Source organism: Odocoileus virginianus, chromosome 21 (genome assembly GCF_023699985.2).
Source record: "Odocoileus virginianus isolate 20LAN1187 ecotype Illinois chromosome 21, Ovbor_1.2, whole genome shotgun sequence".
NCBI classification, from domain to species: domain Eukaryota; kingdom Metazoa; phylum Chordata; class Mammalia; order Artiodactyla; family Cervidae; genus Odocoileus; species Odocoileus virginianus.
This window is the reverse complement of record NC_069694.1, coordinates 16,301,103-16,316,558: the sequence shown is the minus strand read 5'-3', so window position 1 is coordinate 16,316,558 and position 15,456 is coordinate 16,301,103.

The following is a 15,456-nucleotide window of genomic DNA, read 5'->3' as shown; positions in this document are numbered from 1 at the left end:
ACTTGCTTTCTCACAAACTAATATTTTTAAGTCTAGGATTTCTCTGGAAGACACTAAAAGTCTCTTTTCTGAATTAGGTATACTTTAAGGATATATATTGGTCAAGGTGGATGGATCACAAGTGCATTCCTAGTCTGTTTTTTTTTTTTTTAATGTATCATTGCTGTTTTTGTTTATGAGGGCCATCATGTAGGACACATAAATAAGACCATACACAGCTGTATTTGGCAGCTAAATAGAATAGCAAGGCTCATCAGAAAAATAAATAGAAACAAAATTACTTCTAAACTGCTACTAAAGTGAATTATAATAATACACATATTGAATGCTTTTTACATAAAACTAATTTGCCAAGTGTTATAAGAAACACTATGAAATATCTACTTATAAAAAGCATTTATCTTTTTTGAAAAATGGCTAAACAGAAAGAGGTTAAAAGAAGCTCAGGTTGGTCATATTTTTTCTTCCAAGGAGCAAGCATCTTATAATTTCATGGCTGCAGTCACCATCTGCAGTGATTTTGGAGCCCCCCCAAAATAAAGTCTGTCATTGTTTCTATTTTTGACCCATCTATTTGCCATGAAGTGATTGGACCAGATGCGATGATCTTGGTTTTCTGAATGCTGAGGTTTAAGCCAGTTTTTTCACTCTCTTCTTTCACTTTCATCAAGAGGCTCTTTAGTTCTTCTTTGCTTTTTGCCATAACGGTGGTGTTACCTGCATATCTGAGATTATTGATATTTCTCCTGGCAATCATCCAGCCCGGCATAATGTACTTCCATGTATGTTAAATAAGCAAAGTGCCAACATACAGCCTTGAAGAACTCCTTTCCCGATTTGGAACCAGTCTGTTGTTTCATGTCCAGTTCTAACTGTTGCTTCTTGACATGCATACAGCTTCTCAGGAGGCAGGTAAGATGATCTGGTATTCCCATCTCTTTAAGAATTTTCCAGTTTGCTGTGATCCACACAGTCCAAGGCTTTGGTGTAGTCAATAAAGCAGAAATAGATGACTTCTCTGAAACCCTCCTGCTTTTTTGATGATTCAACAGAGGTTGGCAATTTGATCTCTGGTTCCTCTGACTTTTCTAAACCCAGCTTGAACATCTGAAAGTTCACAGTTCATGTACTGTTGAAGCCTGACTTGGAGAAATTTGAAGAAGTTTAGAAAGCTAAAATTCATTTAAGTATAGATCAAGAAATGGCCAGTGTAACATACGCTTAAATATCTCTGGCAGAGCAAATAATTTGATTAGATGGAAGGAGAGAGTATGGCCAATAATTTTTAGGAAAAAATTAAGACTAGATGGTATATTAGTTATGGTTTGCCAGAGAAAGAGAATTAATAGGATGAGAAGCAGAAAGAACGCGGTTAAGAAATTTAAGGGCGGCAAGGTGGGTGAGGAAGAGGAAGCTGACAAGTATAAAATGTACAGAGCAGTTCAACAGGCTGGAGATCCAGGGAGGAGATGATGCTGCAGCTAGAACCTGAAGAGTCATCTAGAGGCAGAATTCCTTCTTCATTAGAGAACCTCAGATTTTTCTCTGCAAAGCCTTTGACTTTCGGGAGGAGGCAGACTCACATTATGGAAGGTCCTCTGCTTTACTCAAAGTCTACTGATTAAAAGTTCACCTCATTTTAAAAACACCTTCACGGTGTTTTTGACTGACATCTAGACTGAATTTTGACCAACCATCTGGGTACCATGGCCTAACCACTTAGACACATAAGATTAGTCATCACAAATGGTGTATTTTAAGTTAGTTTCAAGGATGTTCATCTGAAAGGAATATCTAAAATCTAGTCCACTGTCCCCAAACTCTCTGCAAGTCAGTAGCTCAAGATTGTAATGCTTAGTTGCATATTGGAATAAGGAAACCTTAGATGCCCACATGATGTAACTGATTATCTAATTATTTACTGTTTTTATTAAACTTGTCTACAAATAACTTTTAAAATAAATGATTAGCAAATATTACAAGTACCTGGATCTCAGATTTCTGTTCACTCTATCACACCATTTTCCCCCTAAGCATTCAACTCAGTTTTACAGTGCTCCTCACCAATAAAAATTTTGTCCTCATGGGATCTCATTTACAGTCTGTGAAATTAGAGATGTGTCTCTGATACATAGGAAATCTTTTTTAATATCTGATGTATGATGTTAACAACCTATAACATCCTTCACAAATAAGGTATTCAGGTTAGTGTTTTATTTAGTCACTGTTCTGATTTCTGGCTCTGGTCACGGATCCTACCGGATTTTCTCAAGCAATGTTTCCACTTCATTCCTCAGTCCCCTCTAGATTTTCACCAGCTGAAGATTTGTCTAAGTTATGATACAAATGGGGATAATTAACTAATGGATGACAACATTCATCATATGAAACATGAATTTGCTGCTAAATACATATTGCTGCTTTTTTTTTTTTTCATACCAAATGCATGTATTTGTCACTTGATTTCTTGTCAAACGACAGGAGTGAGGAGTGAGGAGTCCAGTCCCAGGCCAAAATGCTACATGATTTCTCAGGTTAGATTATAGGCAATCACAAAGATTTTACGTGGAAGGCCTTAGGAGGGAGCGCTACGCTCTACCCCTGGACAATGCTCAGGCAGTATACTGCCATAAAGGATCCCTGGCAGGTCTTGCTATTGTACATATTTGGATTTCTAGCTCAGGGCCTTTATTCCTGATTTCATTCCTTCATTCCCTTTACCTGAGGCCCTGGCCAGAGGTCTTCCAGGAGCTTTTGCTGAGGGCTTCTCCTTGGTGAGATGGAGGCGGGAAACCACTGAAGACAACTTTTCCGTCTCTGACTCACTGCTCAGTAGCTGCCGTCCTATCCTCACTCTTTTTCTTTAGCCCAGCCCCAAGGTCCATAAAACTGCCACAGTCTTCACCTCTGTGCTGATCCACGTGACCTTCTACTGGCGTGCTATTCTGTGAGAGAAAATTCAATAGTGGGGAGCTGGAGCTTTCCTGGGTTTTAGCCTCTTGCTTGTAGCATTGCCCTAAATGAAAACTTACCTCTTTCATTTTTGACTCAATGCTTTAACCAGCTAATCTAATACTCGGCAGCTCAGTTTTCTCTCTTGACTCAGCTGTGCTCCTGACAAAATATAGAGGTGGATTAAAATGATACTTTTTTTAAGTCAAAGCAGTTGACCTGGTCACTTCTTTAAACTGGGGCTTTCAATATTTCTCACTTCAGACAAATTGACAAAGATCCACATATATACTTCCACAGCTAATTTGGGGTCAAATACAAAATCCTTCAAGCTAGGCTTCAACAGTATGTGAACCATGAACTTCCAGATGTACAAACTGGATTTAGAAAAGGTAGAGGAACCAGAGATCAAATTGCCAGCATCCACTGGGTCATAGAAAAAGCAAGAAGATTCCAGAAATACATCTACTTCTGCTTCATTGACTACAATAGAGCCTTTGACTGTGTGGATCATAACAGACTGTGGAAAATTCTTAAAGAGAAGGGAATACCAGAACACCTTATGCCTCCTGTGAAACCTGTATGCAGGTCAAGAAGCAACAGTTAGAACAAAACATGGAATGACTGACTGGTTCTAAATTGGGAAAGGAGTACATCAAGGCTGTATATTGTCACCTTGCTTATTTAACTTATGTTCAGAGTACATCATGTGAAATGCCAGGCTGGATGAAGCACAAGCTGGAATCAAGATTACTGGGAGAAATATCAATAACCTCAGATATGCTACCTCTCTAACGGTAGAGGGCAAAGAGGAACTAAAGATTCTCTTGATTAGGGTGATAGATGACAGTGAAAAAGCTGGCTTAAAGTAAGATCATTGCATCTGGTCCCATCACTTCAAGGCAAAGAGATGGGGGGGAAAAGTGGAAACAGTGACAGATTTGACTTTCTTGGGCTCTAAAATCACTGCAGAGGTGACTGCAGCCACGAAGTTCAAATATGTTTGTTCCTTAGGAGGAAAGCTATGACAAACCTAGGCAGTATATTAAAAAGTAAAGGCATAATTTTGCTGACAAAGGTCTGTATAGTCAAAGCTATGGTTTTTCCAGTAGTCAGGTATGGATGTGAGAGTTGAACCATAAAGAAGGCTGAGTGTCAAAGAATTGATGCTTTTGAATTTGGTGCTGGAGAAGACTCTTGAGAGTCCCTAAGATAGCAAGGAGATTAAACCTGTCAATCCTAAAGGAGATCAGCTCTGAATGTCCATTGGAAGGACAGATGCTGAGGTTGAAGTTCCAGTACTTTGGCCACCTGTTGTGAAGACCTGACTCCTTGGAAAAGACCCTGATGTTGGAAAGATTAAGGGCAGGAGGAGAAGTGGGCAGCAGTGCATGAACATCACTGACTCAATGGACATGAGTTGGAGCAAAGTCTGGGAGATCGTGAAGGACAGGGAATCTGGTGTACTACAGTTAATGGGGTCATAAAGAGTTGGACACATCTGAGCAACTGAACTATAAGTATTTTCTATGCTTAATTAAATTTTCATAACTTATCACCATCATTTCAAATCTATTGAAATAGACCTGGAAAAATCTGATGGAAAGAAATGTACTTTTCCCACTGATATAGACATGTACATGCATTTATTCATTCATTATACATCAAACAAACATGTATTGAGGAAAGTCTGTGTGTCTTGATCTGTATGAAATTATACGAAGCGTGGCTAGCAAAAGGATGAAAAGACATGGCTTCTATCTTTGAGTAAGTAAAAAATTGGTGTAAGACAAATTTGTTAAAATATAAGTACTTAATTAAAAAGTAAATAAACCTTGGAGGGAACCATAAAGAAATAGTAAACTAATTTAGTTTGGATACACAAGGAAAGATTTCATGCAGAAGATAACACTTAAGCCACCTCTTAAACAATGAATAAAAATTTTCATAGACAGAAAATGTGGCAGATAATATTTTGAGAAAGGGAACAACTTCTACAGAAGTATGAAAATATCATGAGAGTCTGAAAATGTATATACTATGCCAGTAAATAATGAGAATTCCATACTACTGAAAGGCTAAAGAGGTGCAAGATGAGACCAGCAGCAATACATTTTGATAAATCTCAGGTACCATACTTATGAGTTTTAGCTTTGTCATCTAAGGATGGGGAAATATAGAAATGTGCAAATCGAGGATTAATATGACAATGTTTTTAAGGTTGGGTAAGACCCACTCCAGTATCCTTGCCTGGAAAATCTCATGGACAGAAGAGCCTGGTGGGCTACAGTCAATGGGGTCACAAAGAGTTGGGCACGACTGAGGGACTAACACACACACACAGACAAGATTCCAAATAGGAAAAGGAGTTTGTCAAGGCTGTATATTGTCACCCTGCTCATTTAACTTATATGCAGAGTACATCATGAGAAACACTGGGCTGGAAGAAGCACAAGCTGGAATCAAGATTGCCGGGAGAAATATCAATAACCTCAGATATGCAGATGACACCACTCTTATGGCAGAAAGTGAAGAAGAACTAAAGAGCCTTTTGATGAAAGTGAAAGAGGAGAGTGAAAAAGTTGGCTTAAAGCTCAACATTCAGAAAACTAAGATCATGGCATCTGGTCCCATCACTTCATGGCAGATAGATGGAGAAACAGTGGAAACAGTGGCTGACTTTATTTTTCTGGGTTCCAAAATCACTGCAGATGGTGATTGCAGCAATGAAATTAAAAGATGCTTACTCCTTGGAAGGAAAGTAATGACCAACCTAGATAGCATATTAGAAAGCAGAGACATTACTTTGCCAACGAAGTTCTGCCTCGTCAAGGCATTGGTTTTTCCAGTGGTCATGTATGGATTTGAGAGTTGGACTATAAAGAAAGTTGAGCACAGAATTGATGTTTTTGAACTTTGGTGTTAGAGAAGACTCTTGAGAGTCCCTTGGACTGCAAGGAGATTCAACCAGTCCATCTTAAAGGAAATAAGTCCAGGGTGTTCATTGGAAGGACTGATGTTGAAGCTGAAACTCCAATACTTTGGCCACCTGATGAGAAGAGCTAACTCATTGGAAAAGACCCTGATACTGGGAAAGATTGAAGGCAGGAGGAGAAGGGGACGACAGAGGATGAGATGGTTGGATGGCATCACCGACTCAATGGACATGGGTTTGGGTGGACTCTAGGAGTTGGTGATGGACAGGGAGGCCTGGTGTGCTGCGGTTCATGGGGTGGCAACGAGTTGGACACGACTGAGCGACTGAACTGAACTGATTCTGAGAAACTTATAGGTGTATGCTTATGAGGAAATAAATTATTAAAAAGAAAACCATTTAGGAGCATTTAGTGAAAGCCAGAAAACCAAAAATAATTTTCACCAAAAAGCCTCATTAGTATAACATCTGAAGCTGTTAGAAAAGATAGATGTTTAAGCTCCAATTCATGCTTTCTGAATCAGGTTTTTAAGATGAGGGAACAAATCATGTGTATATCAAAATTTTCAATACTTTTATCTGATGCCCATGATTTGTAAAGAACCATTGGATAATTACAGTGAACACAGAAGACAGGAATAGATTTAAGACACTTTTATTTATTTTTTCAAGACACTTTTAAAAACTGAAATCAATATACTTTGATGTGTTCTAATGATGTTTGAAGTATAATGCTGTGTTGGTTATTATTAAGTAGATAATAATTATATCAACATTTGAACATATCAGAACACAGGAGGAGAAAAATCTTGAAATAGTAGAAAGGAAATTCAATTTTCAATATATAGATACTATATTTCATCATGATAATAATTTATAAGCTTGTTTAATTCTCATGGTATCTTCATCATCTATGTACATTTATACAGATTTAAGAGGCACAGCTTTATGCTTCATGTAAAAGTTTTTATATGCTACTGATTTCATTTATGTGGTATTGTTGTTTCCATGATATTTTGACCAAAAATGGTTCCTTCATTTTCCTAGGAGAGATTCATAGAGATATTTGTGTTGTTGTTTATTTTAATATTTTTTATCACTGGGTTGGTAATCCATTTGAGTACTTTGAGTTGACAGGTAACTTACTTCCAAATTTGATATAAGTGACACAATTCCATTCTGAATCCTCAGGATAATGCTGCTCATTGTCTGTAACAGGTGATTAATTTCTCATGTGATGTTTACTGTCATCTCATAAATCTCCCTGGATTTACATGTCTAATCAATTATTATTATTATTTTTTTTTTCACTAGCAAGGCATATAATTTCTATAAAAACTCTTGAAATGGCTTGTGCTTGGTGTACATTTCTCAAGCTGGGTAATTATTTTATATTTCTGTTTCATACTGTATATACTTTTTAGAAATTCAGTGTTTTCCTGGAAATTGAAATTTTTTTCAGAATATTTTATTTTTTGAAAGTTCAGAATTGTATGAAATAATTCTTTAAATGTACCAAATTTATATACATATATATATATATATGTATATATATATATATATAGTTGCAAAGGTGTTATTATGGCTATTGCTTAAATATTAACTTGCAATATTGACAGTTCAATTATCTGTCTATATTATTAACTAATGGCAGGCAGATGTGCCAGAATATCATTTTCTATTTTATAAGTACAAAGATTCACAATAGGAAAACAGTAAGAACTTATGCAAAAAACTGACAATTTTATCTTTTAAGATGGCTTCAGCTCAGTTCAGTCGCTCAGTCATGTCCGACTCTTTGCGACCCCATGGACTGCAGCATGCCAGGCTTCCCTGTCCATCAGCAATTCCCGGAGCCTACTCAAACTCACGTCCATGGCGTCCAGCCATCTCATCCTCTGTTGTCCCCTTCTCCTCCTGCCTTCAGTCTTTCCCAGCATCAGGGTCTTTTCCAATGAGTCAGTTCTTTGCATCAGGTGGCCAAAGTATTGGAGTTCATCTTCATCATCAGTCTTTTCAATGAATATTCAGGACTGATTTCCTTTAGGATGGCTTCAACCAACCGAAAATGGACTTGGAAAGATTTCTTTTATGAACAGCAATATTCTGTATTTGAAAGTACTTCACGTAGACAAGGTCTTAACATGGTCCCCATGATTTCCAGCCTCTGCTGTATAATCTTGCATGCCCTCTCTTCTTGAGTTTTGGCAGAAATTGTGAATATGGGGGATAGCACTCCTGTATCCTGTTGACTTAATTTAATCAAAGACAGTGATCCCATTGGGCTTTATTTGATCAAGTGAACCTTTAAAAAGCTAGGTTCTTGCTCATTTCAGACATTGGCAGCTGAAATACACTGTGTCGAAGGCAGGTAGCTAAGAGCTGCATGTAGCCTCTTGAAACTGAAAATGGTTCCTGTCAAACAAACAGCAGGAAAATGGTTATGCAAACACAAGAATGGGATTATTCCCAAAATGATTTGAATTTGAAAGAGGACCAGGAGCTCCAGAAAGGGTTATTCAGATAACAGCTTGCTTTCAACCTTGAGACCCTGAGTGGGAAGCTCAATTGAGCCATGCATGGGTTTCTGACCTGTAGAAATTGTGAGATAATAAATGAATGCTAAATAGCTAGATGTGTGGTAGTTTGTTAAATAGCATCACAAAGTGAATACTCACCTTTCTCTGGAAATATTTTGAGTATATGCAAATATAAATTGAGAACTATACCAAAATTTGAATATAAAATTGCAAACTCTGAAATCTAAATGTAGCCTTGAATATTGTATTTTCGTACTCTCCTCTCAAAACCTATTCTAGCTATCAAAAAGATGTTGCTTTATTTTCTTCTTTGAGATACCTTATTTCCTTTCTGGATATTGTCATTGTGTTTTAAATCCTTTTTCTTTCCAGGTTGAATCAGATGTTCCATGGAAGAGGGCAGTAGCCAATAAGTAGTTTGAGATTCCTCAGTGAATACAACGTGAACCAAGAAATAGTCTTTTAACTTTAACTTTAAATTACTTTCAATACTAAAAATGGAAGACATTTCTTAAGGATTTATTAACTGTGAAATTCACAAAAATAGTGTTACCTTAGCAACTCATGACATAGAAATTAAGCTGTCAAAATCTCGATCATTCAAAAAGGGTCACTGATCTTCATGTCAACCCAGCAGATGAAAAAGAGCTGCAGTGATGTACTTTGCCAGGTTTTTGAACTCTAATAAACAAGTCAAGCTGTGTTTATGAACTCCCGAAAATAGACAAGTGGAGAATACAGTAGTATCAGTGCCAAAGTGAATTTACAGGTATTTGGACATTGTACACACTGCTAAAAGAATACTGCCTCCATTTCTAATAAGGAATACCAGATTTACCACAAATTGTCAAGCAAAGACAAACCCTATGCTTGCCAGAATTCATGCTTTATCACACTGTCTGTCATTAAGAAGAGATTCATTAGGTCAGTATTTCCCTTAAAAAATTCTAAGGTGCCTGAGCTAATGCTTGGAGAGAAGTCAGCATGAAATTCTTCAGCACCTTAATATATCAAGTGAAGATATCACCATTGCCATTTCATTGAGACAAAAGAGAAATTGAGAAATAAATTAAAAAAAAAAAAATCCAGTATAACTCAGTTCCCTAATGTGACTTTAAATAAGTAGTGCACATTCATTCTAGTCCTTAATATACCTTAATATTGTATTATTGAGGAAATTAGTCCAGAATGTACTTCCACATATCTGTACTAAAGGCCAGCTTTTGACTGTATCATACCACATATAATAATTATGGCTAGGAAAAGTAGAAAGGATTAGGTTTGTTTTTGTAATTGCATTTTTCCCTCAGAAACATCTTATTTTTTAAAGACATCTCTAAACCATACATTTGAAATAACAGTTTCACTAAAACTCTAGGCGTCTAATCTTGGTACACTTATATTAGTAAAAGAAAATGGTTTCAGTTTTAACATAACTCAATCATGGTTTATTTTGACTGCTTTTCTGACCCTTTTTTCATCCTTGATTTCAAAAGAATGCAGGTATGATTACTCCGTTCCATTAGTCTAATGTAGGCTAATAACTGCTGAACAATGTTTTCCCCAAAATAATCCTACTGTCCTCCCTGGAAGTTGTGAATATATTTAGGTTACATGGAAAAAAGGAATTTATAGATGTGGTTAAAATTACAAACTTTGAGGTGGAAAAATTATCTTGAATTAACCAGACTGTAGTAAATCTAATTACGTGGACCAATAAAAGTAGGAATATTTCTCCTAGTTAAACGGATGTGGTAGAAGAATGATCTGAAGTGTGGAAAGGACTTCACCTGCCATTGTTGGCCTTGAAGATGAGGAGGCCATGTGCCAGGGAATGCAGGCAGCCTGTAGCAACTGAAAATGACTCCTGGGCCTAGAACCAGCAAGTGAACAGCATTTACAATTGCATGAATCTGGATTCAACCAGCCATCTGAATAAGCTGAAAGTAAATTATCCTCCAGAATGTATAGACAAAGACCTGGGTCATCTGACACTTTGATTTTGTCCTTGTGAGACCCTAAGCAGAGAAATCAGGAGAATCTTTCAGATTCTGACCTATAGAACTGTGGAATAATGAATTTCCCTTGTTTTAAGAGATGGAATTAGTGGTAATTTTTATGGCAGCAGTAGGAAACGAAAACATTCAACTTAACAAACTGTTCTAGCATGACACTTGGTCTCTGACTGCATCTGATCCCAAGTCTGTTACTTAACAGTTTACTCTACATTCCTAATGTTTTCTATGGTTCTTTTTTTCCTGGTTCCAAGTATTCCCAAATATGTCCCACATTTCCACTTCAAATGGAATCCTAGACTCTTGAAATCCTGGCATTACCTTCTTACTCTAGAAATGATTTGGGGAAATAAAGTTTTATAACTGCATACACTGTTGTCATACCTGAAAATCTAAGTGCTGTGATACTAACTAGAGAGCTTGTGTTTCCAAATAAAACCTCTCAGAGGAGAATTCCACAGACCAACAAGATAGATCAAGGCTGGGAGCCAATTCTGGGAGTCCAGCCAGCACTAGATATCCAAAAGAAGTCTGGACTGTGGCCACAGTCTAAGGAAGCAGGCAGAATACTCACATATTGCAAGTGGGCATGTTCTATTGTAAGCTTAATTCCTACTCTGAATCTTGAGGAAATTGAATCTTTTCAGATTTGAATGTCCTTTTCATAGAACACAGATATGTCAACTGGCAATTGTTGCTGCTTCCTCCTTCTCAGAAGGGTCTTTTTTGTGCATCTTCCTTCTGTTCCTCCTCCTTCTCCTCCTCCTCTCCCCTCTAAATATTGTACAGCTCTGTATGTATATATATTCAAACACCAATGCAATTAGGATTGTTTTACATATTCAGATTTCAAAGATTTGTTTTACCTTTCTAAACATATTGGAAGAGGAGAGTATGTTCATCTTATATATGTGGGAGGAAATAACCCAGTATACTATCTTGATTAACATTTAAAGAACTAAGCTTATGTGATATATTAGAAAAACTCATATGGAATTTAAATATTTTCATGTAATACTTTATATAAGAATAACATTATTTAGAATGGCCATTCTGATAGATGTTCTAGATGTAGTCATCATTACCCAGTTTTCTGGGTGTTTGAATAGGAGAAAGGTAAATATGAAACAGACAAAGACATACTTAATAGTGGGAAAAAAACCTCCATTACTTTAACAACCTATGGGAATATCAAGATCTTTTGATGCAAGTTGGGCTGTGTTGAGATGAAAAGCTTCTGAGTGGTTTAATCTGAAATATAAAGATTGAACTGAAGTTGATTGAGCAAATTTATAAAAGAAGGAATTGACAAAATACTCTGAGGATCTTGAGATGGAAGATACTTGACATATTCAAAGAGAAGTTTAATAAGGAAGAGGGGGAATAGACCAAGAACAACAAAAAATGTGTAAAGGCAAGATTATGATGGATATAAAAAGAATTGTTAAATTTTATGAACTTTAACCTAAGAACACTAGGCCATCTAAGTAAGAAAGTTAAAAGATCAGTCACACACACACACACACACACACACACACACACACATATACCCCTAACCTGTCACACTTATAGATAACTTCCTAATGGATACTTGTAAAGCAGTCTAAGAATTCTGCAATGAATAAATAAAAACTTATAAACTATTTTTAGCATTTCCAAAATAATAGTTCATAAAATGCTGAAGACTCTCTGCACAATACATTTCTTTGCTTTGGCAGAATTTCTCATTACAGGAGGTACATGGTGATCAGAGACTGAATATATTATAATATCCCAGATAATGTTTGGGAAAAACTAATCTTTATATAAATAATACAAAAACATATAAATGAGCCAACTGCTTATAGTGTGACTCTTGGGATGATTCTTTAGTACTTTTCAGTATTATAATTTTGGAAAATATAAATTCTTCTCGATGAAGTCTGGTGCTCTTTCCCTCTAAATGAGAAGGATAACAGTCCTTTCTTTATACTTTGTCCTAGGACTGATATATTCTACAGGTTCTCCTATGGGCTGGGAGTAGACATGAATAGGCTATGAATACTGGAACATTTAATTGTTGGTGTGAAGTGAATAGTCGCTTTCTTGTGGAAGCATTTAATTGCTGATGTGATATCTTCTGCTTCTTTCTCCTGCCCTATAGTTGGGAGGATAAAGTCAGAGGAGCAATCAGCATCTCTTAGTCACCACTTGGGGCTTCCTGGGTAGCTCAGCAGTAAAGAATTCACCTGCAAAGCAGAAGACACAGGAGATGCGGGTTCGATCCCTGGGTGGGGAAGATCTCCTGGAGGAGGGCGTGGCAACCCACTCCAGTATTCTTGCCTGGAGAATCCCATGGACAGAGGAGCTTGGCAGGCTAGAGTCCATTGGTCACACAGAGTCAGACACGACTGGAGCAGTCGCCACTAGAGCACCTACTGTTACACCAGTCTCCACAAGGGTGCAAAATAAGCCTCTATTAGTTTAAGCCACTAAAATCTGAGGGTTTTGTTTTAAAACTCTTAGGATAGCTTAGTTTATCCTAACTTATATATTATTATTTTTGCCTTATGCTTAATTTACCAGTAATATTAACTTTAGTTTAATTGTTCATTTTTAGAATATAGAATTGGAGAATCATGGAGAAAAACTGCAGGTTACTGTACATCACATAAAGAAGACAAGTTCATACTATTAGTCCATTTAAGTCAAGTCAAGGGTGTGCTCAGTCATGTCTGACTTCTTGCGAGCCCATGGACTCTAGCTTACTAGGCCCCTCTGTCTCTGGGATTTTTCAGGCAAGGATTCTGGAGCAGGTTACCATTTCCTACTTCAGGGGATCTTCCCAACCCAGGGATAGAACCCCTCATCTCTTGCATCTCCTGCATTGATAGGCCATTCTTTACCATTTTGTCACCTGGGAAATTAATATATAGTAAGAAGTTAATACTCATTATACAAACTATTTAAAGTAAAAAAAAAAAAAGTCCACCATTTTTGTTTGTTTTGCTCTTTGTAAAGAAAGATAGTATTGATTTCAAAATGGTCACTGTTGACTTTAAAAAAAATTCCTTTCCTTGCGCTTTTGTAACATTTCACCTCCTGGTGAAAATTATTCTTAATTTATCCATCTAATGCACCAGTTATGCTTTCAAAGGTTATTCTAAATTGTGTCATTCTCCATTTTTCTGTGCTCAATTTGTTAACACTCAAACTGAAATGTGTTAGTTTTTGTTAGCATTTCCTTCTTCCCTCAAAACAGGTGGTAATTAAGTCATCAAGGTTCTCATCTTAAAATGTATACCATATTGTTCTGTGCTTTTAATTCTCAGAGTGTTGGGGACTACCCTAAGTGATTTCTGAGGCTTTACATAGATTTATATCAGCCACATAAGCAAAATGCCTTCACGGTCTCCATGGTCTTGTATATCTTCAAACTGTTGAATATCAATCATTATAAGGCACTGTTTGGATATTACAACTTTCTTCCCAGTGGACTTTTCTGGCTCTTCTTTTTCCCATCGAACAAAGTAAAAATACATAGTTCTAATATACAAGATTATTTACAGTGCCAAAGTTCCAGTCTTTTATACCATTCTCTATTTCAGCCAAAATGAAATATCTCTTAAAACACAGTTCTGTTTTCCACATCCTCGTGGCTTGGCTCAATCAGTTCTCATCATGTGTTTTTATATTTCAAGGTATGGTTTGTGTGTTAAACCTTCCAGAAGATCAACACAAAGTGTATGAAAATTGTGACATTCTTTTTCATTGTAATTAACTCTTGACTATCTTTTACTATAAGTCCCTGGAAGGCAGACAGTTGCTATCCATATACTTGGTTCTTACATACTGCTGAATATAGTGACATCATAATGCTAAAGCTCAAAGTTAATATCTTTAACAATATTGGAACAAAGTAGCATGATTTATTTTTGACATCGTGTTCCATAGTTTACTTGCATGATTTGAAAAGCACACAGTTTTATTGTCCCTTATATAAATGATAACAATAAAAAAGAGAATGCCTGAATTAGCCTTCCTCAACTGTCTTAGAAGTGAATCATATCTACTTTTCTGAAAGCCTCCCTCTTTGAAGAATATATGCTTGTCTCTGTATGATAGGGACAAAATAATAATTAGCATTTGACAATTCTGCACTGAGACTTGGAGTCTTAAATATGCACTGAAGTAATTTATAAGGTATTTGATAAGGTGAACTGATGATTAGATGTAGGTTAAGTCCCAGCATAAACTTTCTCAAATTGGTCTACTAAATTCAAGGCACTGATTAAGGGAGGATTAAGTGGTATTCAAGAACTACTTTATAATCTGTGGGGTAACACAAGGACTATTTCATTCTCTTATCCTACTTTTAAAAGCTATTTTAAGAAAGAAGTAGTTCACATGTCTATTTTACATTTTTATTTTCTTTGTGGTTTTGTGACATAAAATCCTTCAAAATCTGCCCCTGCTAACTTCTCCAAATGCATTTTCCGTAAGTCATCTTGAATCTTTTAAGGATCGCTACACTACCCATTTTCTTTGCATTCATTCTGTATTATTTTTGTTGGCCTTTTCATATCCTTGAATGTCTGCATCCACTATTTCCTCTATCTGTTCTACCTGGAAAGACTTTTCCTTTTTTCATTTTGGAGGTTACTCTTGAGGTGTTGCCTAAACACAGTGAAAGTCCTTCATCAGAATATGAATGCTTTCAGCAAAAAGAAGATACAGAACTTATGTGTCTTTGACAATCCAGAACATGATATTTTGCCAGATACAAATGAATCATTTCATATAATTGTTGACTGAACTGCTTGAGGGGGAAGGGACTACTTTTATTAAAAAGTAGATGCCTAGAAGTTTAAAAGGTACAATAAATACAACTGGGAAGGGTTCAGATGATTTTTGCAATGTGTCTCAGTTTTTTGTTTTAGATAGATAGATCTAGATTTCTCTCCTATTTAGAAGTGGAAAGACAGCAATGTATCTGTTAATTTCCTACTTTACATGTGCTCCTTTGATGAGTTTT